Below are 17904 nucleotides of genomic sequence, written 5' to 3'. Positions count from 1 at the left end.
ATAAATATATATCACGATTGGTATGTTAAGGTCTTAACGTAGGTAGTGAATTCATATTTTAAAAAAGAAATATATATAATTGTTATCTAGATAAGAAATATATCTAATTAATCAATATATTAGATATAAGAAATATATCTAATGTACTAATTCATTTAAATTATCGAATTTAAATTATAATTTCTTTTAATTAATTAAAAATAAATAATTAATAAATTAAATCTAATTATTTAGGAAAAATATATCAATAATCCCAAGTGTAAGCAATAAATCCAAGTTTAAACAATGGGGAGGAAAGCGGTAAAGTAAGCTCCGCCCTATACATAAGAGCATTACGGAGCATGCGCGAATAACCTTTGAAACTATTTTATGACAACGCGCTTGCGGATCAGCTATTACAATCCTGTGGTCTCAATAGATTATCTACCATGTTTTGAGGGATAATATATTTTCACGAAAAAGCAATAATAATAATAATAATAATAATAATAATAATAATAATAATAATAATAATGTATTTCGTACTTTATTATTTGTACAAACATGGAACATTATATCCATCAATCTAAAATAGAATATTATACGATTTCAAAATGATTAACAATATGCAAACTAAGAAATAATCTGTTTTCCTAACACTTGTGTTCTTTTTGAGGAAAAATAATTTTAATTAATTATGATTTATTATATCCACTAGATTTAAAAAAGAGTTTTTTTTGTTTTGTTTAGTAAAACCATTCTGATGTCCTCTTTTATTCCGATATTCATAAATTTATCAGAGTACATTATCTCATTCATCAGAGTACATTTGTACTCATTAGTCTCCTTATTCAAAATACAAAAACCTTGGCATGAAAAACACATCTCTAAGATTACCATTCCTGACGTAAATCACAAATAAATGCTAATACTAAATATCACCTCTCTAAAGCGACCATCCCATTGGCCGTTGGCGGGCGTCAGAGGATAAATTTTTCTTCATACTTTGTATCCTTCGGTGCATTGTTATATCTATATAACTTCTAATCGAGTCAAGCATTAACTAAAAATAAAAGTGATTACAGAAAGACTTAATTTGTCGCGTTACTACGTTATCACATCTTATATTGCAGTCTTGTAGTTATATAGTTACAGCACTTTAATAGATCATGAGGCAGAATTTTAAGGTTAATTAAAAAAATAATCATTATGCTTTTAATTTCAGATCTTATATGTAAATTAAGTTTCCAGAGGTAATAAGAAAACACGAGCCAGCCAGGATTCGAACCTGGAATCTCCTGATCCGTAGTCAGGCGCGTTATCCGTTGCGCCACTGGCCCACGTGTATGGCATTTTATTTTTACGATAAGGTGGTTAAAATTTCGGCAGTGGTGTCGCTAGAATTTTTGTTACTTGGGGCGATCCATGAGTTTGTTACCTAGCGTGGTCTCTAAATTTGCCGTCCCTTTTCATACAGAAATAAATAATTACAAAATATGTCAAAACGACATGTAGAGAAATAAAATCATACTTTAAGTTTATTTAAAAAAAACTTTAATTTCAACATTTAAAAATTATATTATTATGATTATTATCATTATTTTATTCGCAAAATCCTCAACTACGTTTAAAAATAAAGATGATGAATGGTGATAACCGATGATGATAATGATGATAATCGATGAAAATATTACCTAAATAATTTTTTTATTTTGAAAACGCTTCTCACAACTAGCAAAACCTACAGCAATTGAGAGTTCGCTCTAGTATTACAATATTTGGAACTTTGTTCTAGAGACTGTGTTTTAGAATAAGCAAAAGTGTTCTAAAATACAAAAGAACTGTCCTTTCACACTCCAGTTTCGATTTCTTTAGCAATAACGGAAATGTCTTCTTTCTCAATAAGGAATTTTATCTTATTAATGACATCTTAATTTAGTTTAATTTGCATTCAAATGTTTCGGTGAAGTAAAAAAAATATAACAAAATAATGTAGCTGGTGAAATCCAAAGGGGTTTTCTTTGAATTCTTTATCTAGAGTAAAGACTGTTTGTATTCTCAATTTGATTCCGTACGGCAATTCAGAATCTCATTTTCTTTGACGACCCACCTGCCTAGCCCGATAAAACAACGATTTACGCAAAACGTATCGACCCTAAAAAATGTGCCGCTAGGATAGGTCTTGTTGGAAAGCCCTCTCTAATAACGCCACTACATAAAACTATATACTATATAGGCTAAAACTTTGAAATATATAGGCCACTATATAGGCTAGAACTATTAACTTAAGATGTCATGATAAAAAGAAAACAGTTTAATTAACGTTGTTGGACTTATTACAGTTGACAGATTATGTTTGCGTTAGCAACTGCATGCTTTTTAAACGAATACTTTTAACATGAAAAACGTTAAAAATAATTTTAAAGAGCCTTATAAATTTAGCAAAATTTTTATAAAAATTTTATTTATTATATGGTATTTAATGGTATTTAAAGCATGTAGATCCTTTTATGTTAAGTCACATTTTTTAGCTCTTTGAAAAAAACTTTGTTATAATGAAGAATTGCATTCTTTTAAGTAACACTAAAAATTGTTTTAGACTCGGCTGGCGTATCTCCAAAGAAAATAAAATTCTAATTTTTCAGATTACATATTATCATTTCCACTCTTATTGTTATTATCCTCTTTCCGATAAATGTTAGCCCATTTTGTAGTTTCAAAAATACTTTTTCCAATAAGCAAAGTTTCTGTTAAGCAACATTAGATTAGCGTTTATTTTTACAAGAACTTGTTTTTATTTTTGGTTTATTTGAATTGAAAGAACAAGCACAGAAGTTTTTGTTACTTATTATTTCAATATCATTATTAATATTACAGCGTAATCTTTAAGTCACGTATATCAAAATCTCAAAAATTTCAGTTCACGCTGTTAGCTTTAAAAAGCTTGTTTAGTGCAAGATAGAGTTTGAGTTTTTTCCCCAAGCAGAATGAATTTTTATCATTGAGCCTTATTTCGTAATACATAAACTTAATTGCAATTCATCTATCTCACATACGTTGTTAATGATTACTATATTTTATTTCTGATTTATTATATTACTTAATAAACATTTAGGAAGGTCTGTTTAAATGCTTCAACAGGATTTCCGTATGAATACATTGCGAAGTAGTACTCAATCATAAGAATTCGTTCTGCTCGAGAAAAACTCATCTATACTTCAACCAAATAAACAGTTTTTAAAGACAGCATCATAAACCATAACTCAAATTTCAAGGGATATTACTTGCAACAGTACCAGAAAATCATCAATTGAAGCAATTGCCATTAATATCCGGGATGGAATTTCCAAAAGTTTTGAAAATTTGAACTGCGCGACTTTTAGATCACCCGTCGTTATTGTACGAAATATTGATCTACAGCCACCTGTCATTATTGTACATTAAATATTGTAGTTATATTCACTGTGGAAATGGTCTTAGAGTGTCGGCCACCGCAGGAATTTCATGTGATACGCCAGTAAATTTCAGTTATGTATTTGTTTTAATGCAGTCCTTTTAGATTTAGATGCAGTTTAAATTATTTGGGCAATTGTTCATTAAGAAAACAGGAGTGCTAGCAAACATTTTAGCAGTCATTACGTTCCAAATCAGTTCGAAGCTAGCATTGGCACACAGCCAAAAGTACATATGTAACGCATATATAACAGCGCTCTAACCGAACCGAAAAAGAAGCTAAGGAAAAAAAAGACATTAATTATCGCATCACAAGAAATGAAAATTTAAAATATGAATACAAACAACATTATAATTATATAGGTTTTGTTTATAAGCGCAATTGTTGCTAAATGTAAAAGAATGAATTGATTTACGATATCAGTTTAAAGAAAAAATTATAGACTTTGTATGCTTGCAAGCCAGGCCCCGTGAATAATGTTAATATTAAGAACTTTATTCGCCAGGTGACAAGTGAACTTTTATATTCTGGAGTTATACTATTTTCCTCCATGATGAGTCGGTACATTACTTGAGTCAATCACTGGGTGGCAAGCTAGATGCTCAGCCACGCAATTCATACTACTAAAAAGATGAAGACAAACTATCCGGCTATTTTTGCTTGTCGTTAGATCTAGGTTAAATCAGCACCAATAATTTGAAATTGTGCAAAATGTCTGAGTATGGCTTTCAAATGAAATTCATTTTCTTGAATTAAATTTGTAAACAGAATTATAACTGTGATTCCAATTAAGCGATTAATCTGCAAGATGTATCTTAAACAAAGGATAAAAATAAAGTAACAGAAGAATGACATATTTTCCAAGATAAATGGAAATTATGTAATTTTGTACTGTTGTGCGTGATAAAATAATGTGTTTTATTTAGAAAAAGGGAATATCAATTCCAAAAGAATACGGCTTAGCGTTAACTTTGCGAAACGAGTCATAAGTAAAGTGTTGGAAGGTAAACTGAGGGAAGAAAGGTTATACTCTTTTTTTAAATATGGATTTTTTTGCCAGTCGTTCATCATGGCAAAAAAATCAAATGATTTAGTGATGGTGAATTCGTTAAATATTGATTAAATTTGTCGAATGTGAATTATTTAAAAATATTAGTTTTTCAACCACCACAGCAGCCGAACGTATTAAAGAAATTGCTAGTAATTTACGATGTCAGTTAAATGAAAAATTACAGATTTTACAGCATTGTCAATAACAGTTGAAAAGAATACTTACATCACAACTACAGCACAGCTTGCAGTTTTCGTACCAGGTGTTATTGTTGAATCTGAAAAAGTTATTGATGAACCTATAAAAGGAAAAAATATTACACAGAACTTTTTTTTTTTGAAATATTGCGACATATATATATAAATTAAATTAGAATAAAATGTTTGCATGTGCAAGTGCTACGGTTGGTGAAATATTGAGTAGCGGTAAAATTAAGAAATATAGTGAAAGAAGAAAATTTTCAGAATACGCTTTGTACTATACATTACATTATTCATCAAATGTATTCTGGGCCAAAAGTTTGCAAATGGATAATATTATGGAAACGGTAATTAAAACATTAAACTTTATCAGTGGACGAATTCTGAATCATCGAGAACTTGTCGTATTTACTTGAAGAAATTGAAAGTGAATACTGAGAAATGGTTTATTATAGTGAGGTGAGGTGGTTAAATCAAAGAGTGATGTTGAAACTATAAGGTATTTTATCCCTCCTTTCCAGCATATCTTCGTGGCCGAACTATGTCTCCTAATCACTGGTACCAGGTCTAGGTTCGAGTCCCGGAGAAGGCATTGCTCATTTTTCATTTTTCATGTACTCCTGCTTCAAGAAACAAAACTAATGATTCTACAAATCGATTTTTTGATTTAATAAATGAAATCAAAATATTCATGATGCAAAAAATAAAATAATCAAAGAGTTATATAATCATATATGGATATTATAGTAAGCATTTCTTGTGATTTAATTGGCCATTTAAATTTTCTTAATAAAGATCTGCAAGAAAGCCATAAACTTATCACTGTTATGTATGCTTCTGTAAAAGCTTTTAAAGTTAAAAAGCAAATATGGGAAACACAACTGAAAATAAAACAATTTGACACATTTTCCATATCTTGAATCCCGCTCTTTTTTCCAAACGTAAACTCTCAAGAATACACAAGAAAAATAGCCTTATTACCACAAAAATTTGAAAGCAGATTTAAGAAACTTAATGATTCGAAGTCCGACTTTAAATTATTTTTATTCCCGTTAAAAGCGGGCTTGAATAACTTACCAGAAAATCAAATTAAATATCAAAATTTGATTCATTTTTATTCATACCTGTCAAAAGATAAATATGCTCAGCTGCGAATATTTACAAAAAGAAAAGTCGCTTCGTTTGGGAGTATAATTATATGTGAACATTTTTTTTTTTTTTTTTAAGTTTAATCTCAACAAGTCTAACAAAGGAACCGACTGACCGATGGGCATCTGCTATCCGTTATAGGCTGTTTCCAATAATTTTTCTACAAGCCTACAACAGTTATCAAACTCAAGGAGCTATCAAGCGTCAAGCTGCAATAGAAAAATAGACAAATATATAATTACGCTCGAGTGCAAAATTAAGAGAATTTTAAAATTATATCTATTTTTAAGAAAAGTATTGACCTTTTCTTAAAAGTATTGAAAAGGTACTAATTATGCCGCCAATGAATTATGCAAATAATAAGAGTCGAATATAAAAGCTTATACATCAGTGTCTGAGGAGCTGTGAATGTGAAAGGGATATAAGTGCATGAGGGGTTTTTGGCGATTTGTATGCTCGTGCAATTTAACGATATTCGCCTTGTTTTTTACAAGAGTTGGGCAAATTTGATAAGGTATCAGATAAAATGAGAAACCACGAATGTATGAATAACGAAATGACATGGAGAATTGTCGGTAGTTTGGAGACAGGCTGGTCATAAGCGCAGGTTGCTACAGAGCTCAATGTAACACGCATTATCATCTGCAGTCTTTGGAAAAGGCTCCAGAACACAGGACCTATATCGAGAAGATCTGGACAACGTTAACCAAGATCCACAACGACAAATGAGGATCGTTATTTTGCACTTTCAGCGTATAGGCACAGGATTGCTACAGCCTCATAGGTCTCACGTGAGTTGTAGATTGCCACTGGAACCCGAGTTTTACGGTTTACAGTTGGCCGAAAGCTTTATGAGATACAGCTGTATGCTAGAGGTTCCGCATTTGTGTCTCGCGCATTGCGTCACACAAGAAAACGAGTTTAGCATGGTGCAGGCAGAATGCACCTAGGACTAGACTTCCGTAGCGCGCCGTGCGTGTTGCAGATGAGTCAAGATTCAGCCTGGATACGGATGCATGGCGTGCCTGTATCTGAAGAGAGTCTGGAATACGTTACCATAACATACTTCCCTCAGGGAAAAGGATCATTACGGCTGTGGAGGTGTAATTGCTTGGGAAGGCATTCTGTTGGAAACCTTATACCCATTTATAGGTTTGACAAAGGCTCCCTATAAAGAGTATATCATACAGCTCAATGTTCGGCTTTCCAGGGACGGCAGTTGGCTCTGGATCCTGTTAATGAACGACAGCGCTGATCCACATAGGGCTCAGCTGAACGAGGATTACCTGGAAAAGGAGGATATCCACGGCATGAATTGGCCAGCAAAATCTCCTGACCTTAACCTGTAGAGAAATTAGGTATTTTGGAAGCATGAAAGATGAAAATTAACAACGCCTTCGCTGGGAATCGAACCACGGACCTCTGGATACCGGCCCAGCGTGCAGAACCACTACACCACGAAGGCATGCTAGAAAGACGGGATAAATACCTTACAAACCCTAAATAGTACGTCTGGAGGTTCTTGGCAGAGCAAGTTCATCTCGCCATCACCCTCTGAGAATTACCCCAGAGTTGAAAACTGTCTTGCTGCAGGAGTGAGATCGATTGCCACAGGGACTCTTCGAATACGTCATTTTCAGTGTGCCGTTATGCTGCACAATCGTGGTTCTGAGAGGGGACCATACTCATTTTCAATTCGATATCACACCATGGATTTTGGACATCTCTGCACTATGAGCTGTACTGATAATCATGCAAACATAAAATGACTTTTGAATGGCGATCTTTTCCTCTGTAATAAATATATAGCATACCAAATTTCATTAAAATCTGTCCATTATTTTTAAGAAATTCCACATAATGTGCCAATTTTCTTAATTTTGCGCACGAGTGCATTTACATGCCATTATTTGCCTTTTTTCTGATATGTTGATAAAAATGGGATATCTAAAAGGAAAGACATTAGGTTGGAATTAAGAATTCAGAAAGCTTAAATAAGTATATTTTAAGTTTATGTTAAAAGTAAGTTATTTAGTGATTAATTTAACATATTAAAATTATTTGAAATTAATGTCAATCCAAACATTTAGCAATTTAGCATTTAGTTGCTAGTACCTTTGAATTACAAAATGTAGGCAAAAAGGAATTTGTGCTAAAGAGAAAATAAACACAATAAATTTGAATTTTTTATTTAATATTATTATTGCTTACGTATGTTTTGATAAAGGCTTAAGAACATAAATTTGAAATTAAATTAAAATTTAGTTATTTATTTGAAATTTTTCTAAAAGAAATTTGTTCCTTCAACTACTTTCAAGGCGTGCATGCGGTCTACATGTAGTTTGAGACTGCGTTACGTTATTATTATTAGCATCATAAACTGTTTTTCATCGTAGATTTGAGTTAAAAATCTGACCGAATGAGATTTGCAGAATTATGTCCAACCCTATGCTGTGTATTTCCAACACTTTTACAATACAAAATTTTATTGTTGAAGGGTATTTTTTTAAATTTTGTCTATTGAGTCTGAAATTTACACATTAAAAATATATTTATTTGGTAAGAATGTACTAGATATTCTATACGGATTAACAATATATAAAGAAACATAGATAAAAAAGCGCAAATTCTTTCAATAATTTAGGACATAACTCATTTATAAAGTATAAAAAAAGCTAAACAATATTCACTTTTCTTGTAAACATTTTAATCGGTGTAATGAGTACGTTGACAAGTATCTGTATATCGCAAACGGAGTAAGCATAAAGGCATCATATGGAGGAAATCAGAATGAATCCTCCAGCGAACATTATCTCTCAAACTGAAAGTTACTATTTATATACAAAACAAAAAGCATTAACTAGTACAATGAAAGAACTTTCTCTTTCTTCGTATTATCTCGTACTTTTAAATAGAATCAGACAATAATCTATCAGTAGAAAACAATTTCCTGTATCATCTTCCGCACTGTGAGTTTCCAGGAACTTTCGACAGAAGGAACTATAATACGTCGGAAGAGACGTGGATCACGAGCGTTCGCCATTTTATTTTTATATACGAGTCCACTTTTTCCGTCAGTTGCTTTCCAAATTCATTTTTGCTCCGCGTGAAAAATTACAAGAAAAAAAAAAAAAAAAAAAAAAAAAAAAAAACGTAGCATTATGCAATCTATTCCACAACTAAGCAATAATAGACAACTAGAGAAAAAGGTAGTCAACAAAACACATACGGAGAACTGTTATTCCAGTGGTCACATTATTCCGATCGCTATCGAGATGGGAATGGCGTGATTTCGGAAGGTAAAAAAATATGCCTTTTGTTTTGAAGAAGAAAGCGCATGAGATTTAATCCGAGTGAAACCGTCTTTTGTTCAGGACTTTCCTATTCATGTGTGAAAGTGGTCCAGATGTGGTCTAAGAATCTTGATTGGGAAGCTACAAATGAGATAGGGTTACTTCTCATTAACGGAATAGGTCGCCAAGCATTTGTAAACGATCGCCAAGTTATAAGTTGATTTATTAATTGTGTATCAAGTGTGCTGACAGGTGAATAGAGAACTTATATCTCATTAAATGGCTACTGAAACTTAGATGTCAAATGTCTAAAAACCAGAACTAGGTGGCTTACGACATCTTTAGTTATCCACAAAGATAAAAGTATTCGAATAAATAAAAGATGCGTGTCCTAATAATCATTAATACAGAATACTAAAGCTGTTCACACATTTTTTAGACGATTTTAATTGTATTTACAGAAATATTTTGCCAAACCCTTTTTGTGTTTTGAATATTCCATTTGATAACCCTTATTCTTCGCTATGTTTCTATACCGTAATTTCCAAGACAACTAAGCTTTTTTTAGTAACGGAAGAAATATTTTATCGCATTCTTTTTTTAACAGCTTTCCAAAGTCCAAGGAGGGTTGTAGGTTGACGTCTGAACAATCCGTTTTTTGAAAGTTCGAAAGCCCAAAAATCCATGGATGATACATCAGGAGATTTATAGGGAATGAGTGAAGGAATTTCCAATTTTTCCAGGAAATTTTGACTTGCGGCTGCTTGCATTGTCTTGATGAAAAACTACTGATTGATGGCACTGTGTGTAAAAAACAGATATTCAGTATTTGAGAATTGCGTGTAAAATATGTTCCTGATAATATGTGGAGTTCATCTTAACAGTTTTCTGCACTCTCCTTAATTTTTACTTGTCGTTATATCAGAAACCAGCAACAATCATAAATCACTTTGAAAACTTTCTTTAGATACTTTGAACCAGGTTGTACGATTCTTTTCTGTTCTTTGATGATGATAAATGGATCTCTTTTTTTTTTTTTGGCGGTCATTTAAATATACTGAAGATTCATCTTATTGTGACAATATTTTTCCATTTTTACACGAATAATTGTTTCTCATATAGAATTCTGCAGCACGTTCTGCTTTCGGCGATATGTCGTGAAAAAAATGTACGATGCAGAGTACGTTTTTAGCCTTTTTAAGATTCAAATCAGCATTAATCACGTTGTTTGCAATTGAAACTGAGTATTTTAATGATTATGCAACTTTTCTTTGACTTCGAAGATTTTTTTAACACTAAAGTTTCTGACATTTGCAAAATTCGAAATATTCCGTTTTTTCCTTGAATATACATTTTGGACAATTTTTCTCCTTGAAACTTTGCCGTATTTTTTTTTCACAGCATTATCTATCATTGCTTTAGGTACCAGAAAGTCACGGCTTTCATAGCATTTTAATAACTAAATACGAATAACTTTCTTCGGAAAGAGCACAAACTTAGTCTTCCGTCCATTGCTTCTTTAAAAGCGCTATTTTGAAAGAAACCAAAATTCTCAAATAGCAGACTATAATTTACACTTTCAAAACTATAGCTGTAGCTAAAAACGTTTTTTCCAAGTAGGCTACTTTCTTAAATAGCAAAGCAAAGTCGTCTAAAAAATATGCTAGCAGCCTCTGTAAATGCGAGTATGCTAATTTATTATTGACATACAATGCCCAGTATGAAATATTTTATGACAGAAAGCATATATTCGTGTTACAAAATCTTCAAAGTTTGTACATTGCTCTTTTCTACATGAAAAAAAAAAAAAAAAAAAAAAAAAAAAAAACACTGGAATGTTTTAAGAATCGTCTCATTTTTGTCGTAACTTTGAATTTCCTTCAGGCTGCTTTTCTATGATGATGTGTTCTTGATAGGAATGAGAATTTTATGATTCTCTTTCTATTTTATAACTTTAATAGGTATGCATGTGAACACTATTAGCAGCATGCATATGCTGTCGACATTGCTAAGAAAACATGAAGTTATATTTCACAAACCATGTATTAGAGCAAAATATATAATGCTTTTCAAATGAACTTTATGGAGTTAGACTTGCTTTATAAATAAAGTAGTTCCAAACATTAATAGACGTTAAGCGAATTTTCTTTACATCTGATATTTAACTACAAAGATTTGAGAAGATTTAAAACAACCTTTTTATTAAAACAGAACTTAAACAAAATTTAAAAAAGGAATAGAAGGAAGAAAAGAAACAAATCTGAAAGGTTTCAGATTTTAAATTACGTCCAAAGGGGCGTTTTTTAACATTTTTTGTGTTACCTCTATTTCTTAAATATCACGTTCTTCGCACTTAAACCATTCAGTTCAACAAAATTCGACACGAAATAATTTTAAAATGAGCATATCTTTACAATTTCCGATACTGAGTCTCGCGGCGCTGGGGATAAACGTGTTTTATTTTCCGTACAGTGTTGCTATTGCTCGCTTTGAAATCGTTTAGTTTGTTAATCAAAAATTCGTTGAAGTGTTACAAAATATGAAATCGATAATAAAACAAATTTAAAATTCAAATTAGGGCTTCCACATGCCCATTTTCTATGGAAGATTACGTTATTCAAATTTTGATGACTCTAAGCCCCGCTGTTTTATCACAGTGTGAGAAATATACATACTTTGATGCAGATTCTTCCTTATTTAATTTTTTTAAAATATAATACAGGGAGAATATTTGTGATGGCAACAATCTGAAAAATGAAACAACGCAGAAAGTGAATCGACGCAAAATGCCAAAACAAAAGTAATAGTTCTTCTGGGCAAACTTGCCCCTTCGGACTAATAAGTGCACATGTTATGTTTAACAAAATCAGCCATCGTTTGTGGCGATGAAACTAAAGTAACAGATAAATTTAAATTTAAAACTTAAGCTAGCAGTCCAAGTCTGCACAATTATATTTAAATCTAAGCTAGCTCTGAAAACTCTAACCGGAATATCAGTTTAAATGCCGGCAGCAATTAACGCAGAGCCGAACAATTGCAAACGTATCAGATCTGGCATAACTAAGTAACATGGCCGAGAGGCAGAAACACGCTCTGTATTAAAATCCAAAAACCTCAGTTTAAATAATCTCTAACTTGTTTGCATTTCTGATGAGGAAACGAGAATGATGAAGAAGGACAAGTTATAGTAAAGGCTGAAATAATAAATATCTGATTAATGCGAAATAATAGTAACCTTTTAAGTTCATAAACGGAATATAAAGTTTTAACAATAGTAACGTTTAATAATATTTATCTGATTAGTTCCCCGAGCCCTGAGGTTTTACAAAGGTAAAAGCGCTGTCACAATAAATTTACTCCATTTTTAACTTAGGCATATCTTTGCAGTCTAATTAATTAGAGTTTAATTATTTGTCTCATATACAGTAAAATCTCTTGTAATTGGCCCCCATTGAATTGTTAATATTAAAATGACGGCAGTTTGAAAGATTGCATTAAATTTGAAATTTAGGCCTGTAAAATAAAAGAAAAATACATAATATGCTAACAATCTGAAGATGCAAATGTGTAAAATATTTACATTTTCTCTTTGATGCCCAATGTAACAAGCCTTATCCAACCAATGAACCAAAGAATTATCTAGAATGTAAAGGTGAACTTCTATGTAGTGTCCATACTTTTCAGAACAATTCACATTAAAAGACACCAGATTTGCTTTGCTCTTGCTTCTGAAGATGTATAGAACATATCTGTACTTCACTGCTGGAATAAATTGTGGCCCGTTTTCATGTTCGTAGATAACAGTTGACAAAGATTCTCTTGGTTTTAAAATATGTTCGGTGTCTGTGGCCGATGTTTTAGATTTAATTCCGTGTTCGGAGACGGTTAGTGTTAGTGAAGAGGATGTGTAGATTTGGGTAGGTGTAGAGAATTCTGTTTCCTTCACACTATGTAAAGATGACGACGAAATATTTGAACATGTATTGTGAAAGAATAAAGTTAAGGAGGACGAGGATGAAGAAGACACACGGAAGAAAGCTGACGTGCAAACAAGCTGATGAAGAACTGCAGAGAGTTGCCGAGAAATGTTTATCTATATCTGCATATGATGTGTATGGAGCTTCATTGTACATACACACGAGTTTTTAAAACTACGGCGACAATCTTGCAAGCATGCAGACATTTGAATTTGCATGCTATCACACTAAGAAGTTCGCAACTTTTTTGTCGTAATAAATATGGTAATTTTAAAGTGTTTTTTTAATTTTGTTCTCAAAAATATAAAATAGTGTGCATGTGTTTTAATTTTAAACAATCTGTACAGTTTTTGACGGTATTTATCGGCGATAGATAAAAAAAACTGACCGACGGACTTCGCATGCTGTAATTTCTATAGATTAACTGTAAATTCTAGAGTTGTAGAAAAATAGTACAACGAGACTCAGTAGTAATTTTTTTATGAACGAAACCATTGCGAGAAGTAAATTCCTTAAATAAATATAGCATTGAACTTAATACTAAGTTTTAATTCTTAACGTAAAAGCTATAAATTTTGTAGCAAAGCAAAATTTGTAACTTGTAAGCTCTTTATACCCCTGAAAAGCAAACGTATGAAAACATTTCGATATGAAAGAAATTAGTTCGTTCTTTCCGAGCAACCACTAATTCATAAATAATTTTTATATTACCGAACCAGAAAACAAAAACTTTTGATACATCAGGTTAATACCTATGACGTCATGATTTAAACTTATTGTAATATAACAACATTTTCTCATTATTAATAAAGGAATTAAGGGGGAAATAATATATCGTGTCAAATACATTAACCTGAAACAAAAAAAGTTGTCAACAGCAGCTAATTATTTAAACTGCTGACATTAACGAACAATTTTCGACATACAGTGACGTCACATGGATATCGCGTTGTTTTTTCAACGTCAGGATTATGACCTTGTATAATAATAATATGTTTAATGTTTGGAAATGTTATTTTTATTTCATATTTTGTAAAACTCACAATTTTTTTTATTTATAATTTCTACGATTTAAAAACGAGCAGTGGCAACGCTTCTCGAAATAAAGTATATTTTTATCTCCAGCGTACGAGGCTGCTGCCACAAGGAAAAATAAGGGCGAAAATTAGCGTTTTAAAAATTATTTATTAATATCTCCGCTATTTAAAGTCGTACGAAGATCAAAATGGCTTCCAATGAATTTTTGGAATCCGGGGAGTATTATCCTTCTTGAAATTTAACTCCCCACCGTTCTGGATGAGATAATGCTACAAACAAACAGAGAGACGCGAATAGATTTTAATAGTATAGTTTCGAAAAGTAATAATTTGGAAGAACCTACTTGCACTTATGAAGAATAAAAAATCCATAGTTTTCTTTTTTTTTTTTGTGAAATGCTCAAATCTTTTGTGTATTCTAAAATCTTTTGTTTCGTTCTTTGCTTTTTCCAGCGAATTATTCGGTCTATTAATATCTTATAAGAAATATTGTCCTCTCTTGAATTCTATTTCTCATTTGCTTAGCAGAACTTTGCTAAAATAAATTTTTAAGAAACATTATTAAATTTTCAAATTATTTTTAATGAAATAGCTCACATTCTTAGAGTAAGAATAGGCTAGCAGCTGTAGGAGGTTTGACTTGTTTATATTAAAAATTATCAGCAACGAAAATTTAACTGCATTTTTTAGGGAACCTTAAGTTTTCCTCTTCCAAGTCATATTGTTTCAAATTCTTTCATCTTTTGTATTTCTGTCTGCCACACCAGAGATTTCTAACTTTAATCCCCTAAACTAGCTATTTTATAGGCCTGTAAAACATACTAGTATTTAGAGATACATTTCAAACCGTTATTGACGTTATTTCTCAGAACAGAAACATAAGATTCTCTTGAAAACTCCTGAAATATCAAGAATCAAAAATTGAAATTTCTCCAAATAGAACAATTTAAATTATCTCTTTGGCCGCCTCGAAGAATTTATGCCTCATGATTTGTATTGTAAACTGCATATCTCATGACTGTATAGCAAACTGCATCTTTTTGCTTTCGTTTGTTTTATCTGATTATGGCACAGCACACCGAGATATCTGCCTAAGAGAAGGGATGTCTTTGTGGAAGACTTTCTAAGGAAAACAAACTCATATTCACATTACACTTGGGGACTACGGAAAAGCCCATGCTGCCGGCACATTCGCCTAACATCGAACTGTCAATGTTCAGGACTTTTAACTGGTAAATTAATATCTTTTAAACTAAGATGGAATGAGAAACCTTATGTTATATATTTGTGAATTTTTAGAAATGTAAAAATTTTTTTTTACCTCCAATAAACATATATAAATAGGCAAAGTAGGTGATATTTTTGGTCCAAAAATTGGGTAGTGATAAATTCAGCTAATAATTAGGCTCCCTACAGTAGGTTTTTATTATTTTTACAATGATATCTATATATATGTGTAAATGTGTATGACGATTTTTTTCGTCCATGATAACTTTTATATCAAACTTATAAGGTATTTCTCCCACTTTCCTAGCGTCCTTCGTGGTGTAGTGGTTCTGCACGCTCGACCGGTATTCTAGAGGTCCGTGGTTCGATTCCCGGCGAAGGCGGTTGTTAATTTTTCATCTCTCTTGCCTCTCAAAAAATCCTAATGACTGTACAAACTTCCAAATACTTTAGTTCTTCGTATTTACACTTTTTGCATTCATATAAAGAGTTGATTAAATTTTGCGTAAAATTGGACAACAGAAAGGGATACTTGAAGCCCATCAGTTTTTAACATACAATCAAAAGTGGTACTGTACTTTGAAGCCGATAAAGTTTTTAATGAAAGACTACATTAAAATACAGGGTGGCAGAGAGATGCATACCCATTTGAAATGAACCGAACACTGCTACTATTACTTCAACTCCTAATTTGTTTGTAGTAGCATGTGTGTGAACTAATTTCTTTTCCATTTATTTCAGTGTCCACTCCTGAATGGTCAGTGGAACGTGCCATCTTGAAGTATGTGAGAGGCGGAGATTCGGTTATAACAGCTCAGAAGTCATTCTACCATCATATCAACTTCAGTTGACACGGAGCAGTCCCAACACGGGAAGCCATACTGAATTGGATTGAACATTTCTGAAACACAGGTAATATGATTTTTAAAACACCAGCAAGGGCTGAACGTGGATTGAGAAAACAATAAAATGGGGAGAGAGAGAGAGAGAGCAATTTTTCTCCATAATTTCCTTAACTTTCGGCGTGGCACTAAGCTAGAATTCAATTGAGAATGGAATAGGCCAGAGAATTTTGAAAACAGATTTGAAATGCCATCCGAGATTATGAAGAACGGAAAGATTTTGTTGCAATGATGCAAGTCCTTCTCTACGAGGAAGCAGATGAGCACATATATATGAGGCGTATTTCCATTTAAACGAATACTTATAACAGTAAAATTGCTCATCAGAACCCAAGATTGGTCCTCAGAAAGGTACTAGTCAGCAGAAAACCCAAGACAAGAACGACGTTCGCATTCATCCCGCGTGACAGTGTGGTTCGCGATGTGTGGGCGTTATGGTATCGGTCTGTACTTTTTGAAGAAATCATAGTAAGTTCTCATCAGTACTTTTATGGCGGCTTTGGTTTATTTAATTATGTCAAAGCACTCTAGAATTATCAACTTTAGGAAGGGATGCCTTCGTGGAGGACATTCTAAGCAAAACTGGCTTGTATACACGTTGTACATGGGGAAAACTGCTCGGAATCGAACTCCGGGCTGAACTAAGAGTGTTCAGCGACTTCACTGCTCATTTTTATGACCGATAACTATTGCTGTTGTAGAACTTTGTTTTCCTTCTAATCTAGCTAAACCAAGGTAACTACTTTCTGTTATCCACTATATCAGATAAGTCTGCTATACTACAAGGCTTGCTCTCTCCCACTAGAAATCGTTTTAAGCGTGTGATATTACTGACTAATTATCTGCTTCAAAGGAACTATTCCCTATTCTCTTTGTGTCTTTGTTCCTTCCACTTCTGTAAAGCAAGCTTCGTCACTGAACTGGAGTGTTGGGAAAAGCCCAGTATTCCCTCTAATCTTAGGTTACTGATGTACAGTTTTAGTTTGATCTGTGTAACATTTTTACAACAAAAATCATTTGTGCGGTTTTTATTTTTTGTTACTCCAAAAGTGCTTTGTCCCTGAGGGACTACTGTCTTCGTTTTGCGATTTGGCATCGAATCACTCTGAATGTCCGTTTCACTTTTCAAACTGTTGCCATTAAATATTATATTTATGTTATATTATTATTATTATATTTGAAGAAATTAAATAATGAAGAATCTGCATAAATGTATGTATGTTTCTCCCATTGTGATAAAACAACTGTACCTAGAGCCATTGAAGTTTGAATGACGTAATCCTACTGCGAATATGGGTATGGGGAAGCACAAATTTGAAATTTGGAATTTGTTTTATTACCGACTTCATATATTGTAAACCTTTAACGAATTTTTGGTTAACAAACTCGTGGATTTCAAAGAGAGAGATGGTAACGTTGTACAGAAAAAAAAAAAAAAAAAAATATCTCCAGTGCGCGGCGAGACTGTGTACCGGAAATTCTAAAGATATGCTCAATTTAAAATTATTTTACGATATTGCTCTTGAACTGAATTTTATGGTTTAAGTGCGAAGAACGTGAAATTTAATAAATAAAGGCAACTGACAAAATGTTAAAAAAAACGCACCTTTGGACGTAATTTAAAATCTGAAACCT

The 17904-nt window shown here is 32.4% G+C and overlaps 1 non-coding gene across 1 annotated transcript; it reads right to left on the bottom strand.

The window, feature by feature from the left end:
- Positions 1–1246: 1246 nt before the first annotated feature.
- TRNAR-ACG (transfer RNA arginine (anticodon ACG)) lies at positions 1247–1319 on the bottom strand. Its single transcript has one exon. It is a non-coding gene; the product is annotated as a tRNA-Arg (tRNA).
- Positions 1320–17904: the final 16585 nt, after the last annotated feature.

The sequence above is a fragment of the Stegodyphus dumicola genome, chromosome 3 (genome assembly GCF_044657685.1).
Source record: "Stegodyphus dumicola isolate Sdum_Otavi_A_Nest chromosome 3, ASM4465768v1".
NCBI lineage: Eukaryota > Metazoa > Arthropoda > Arachnida > Araneae > Eresidae > Stegodyphus > Stegodyphus dumicola.
Note: the sequence above shows the minus strand (reverse complement) of the source record. Positions and strands in the feature narration are given on the sequence as shown.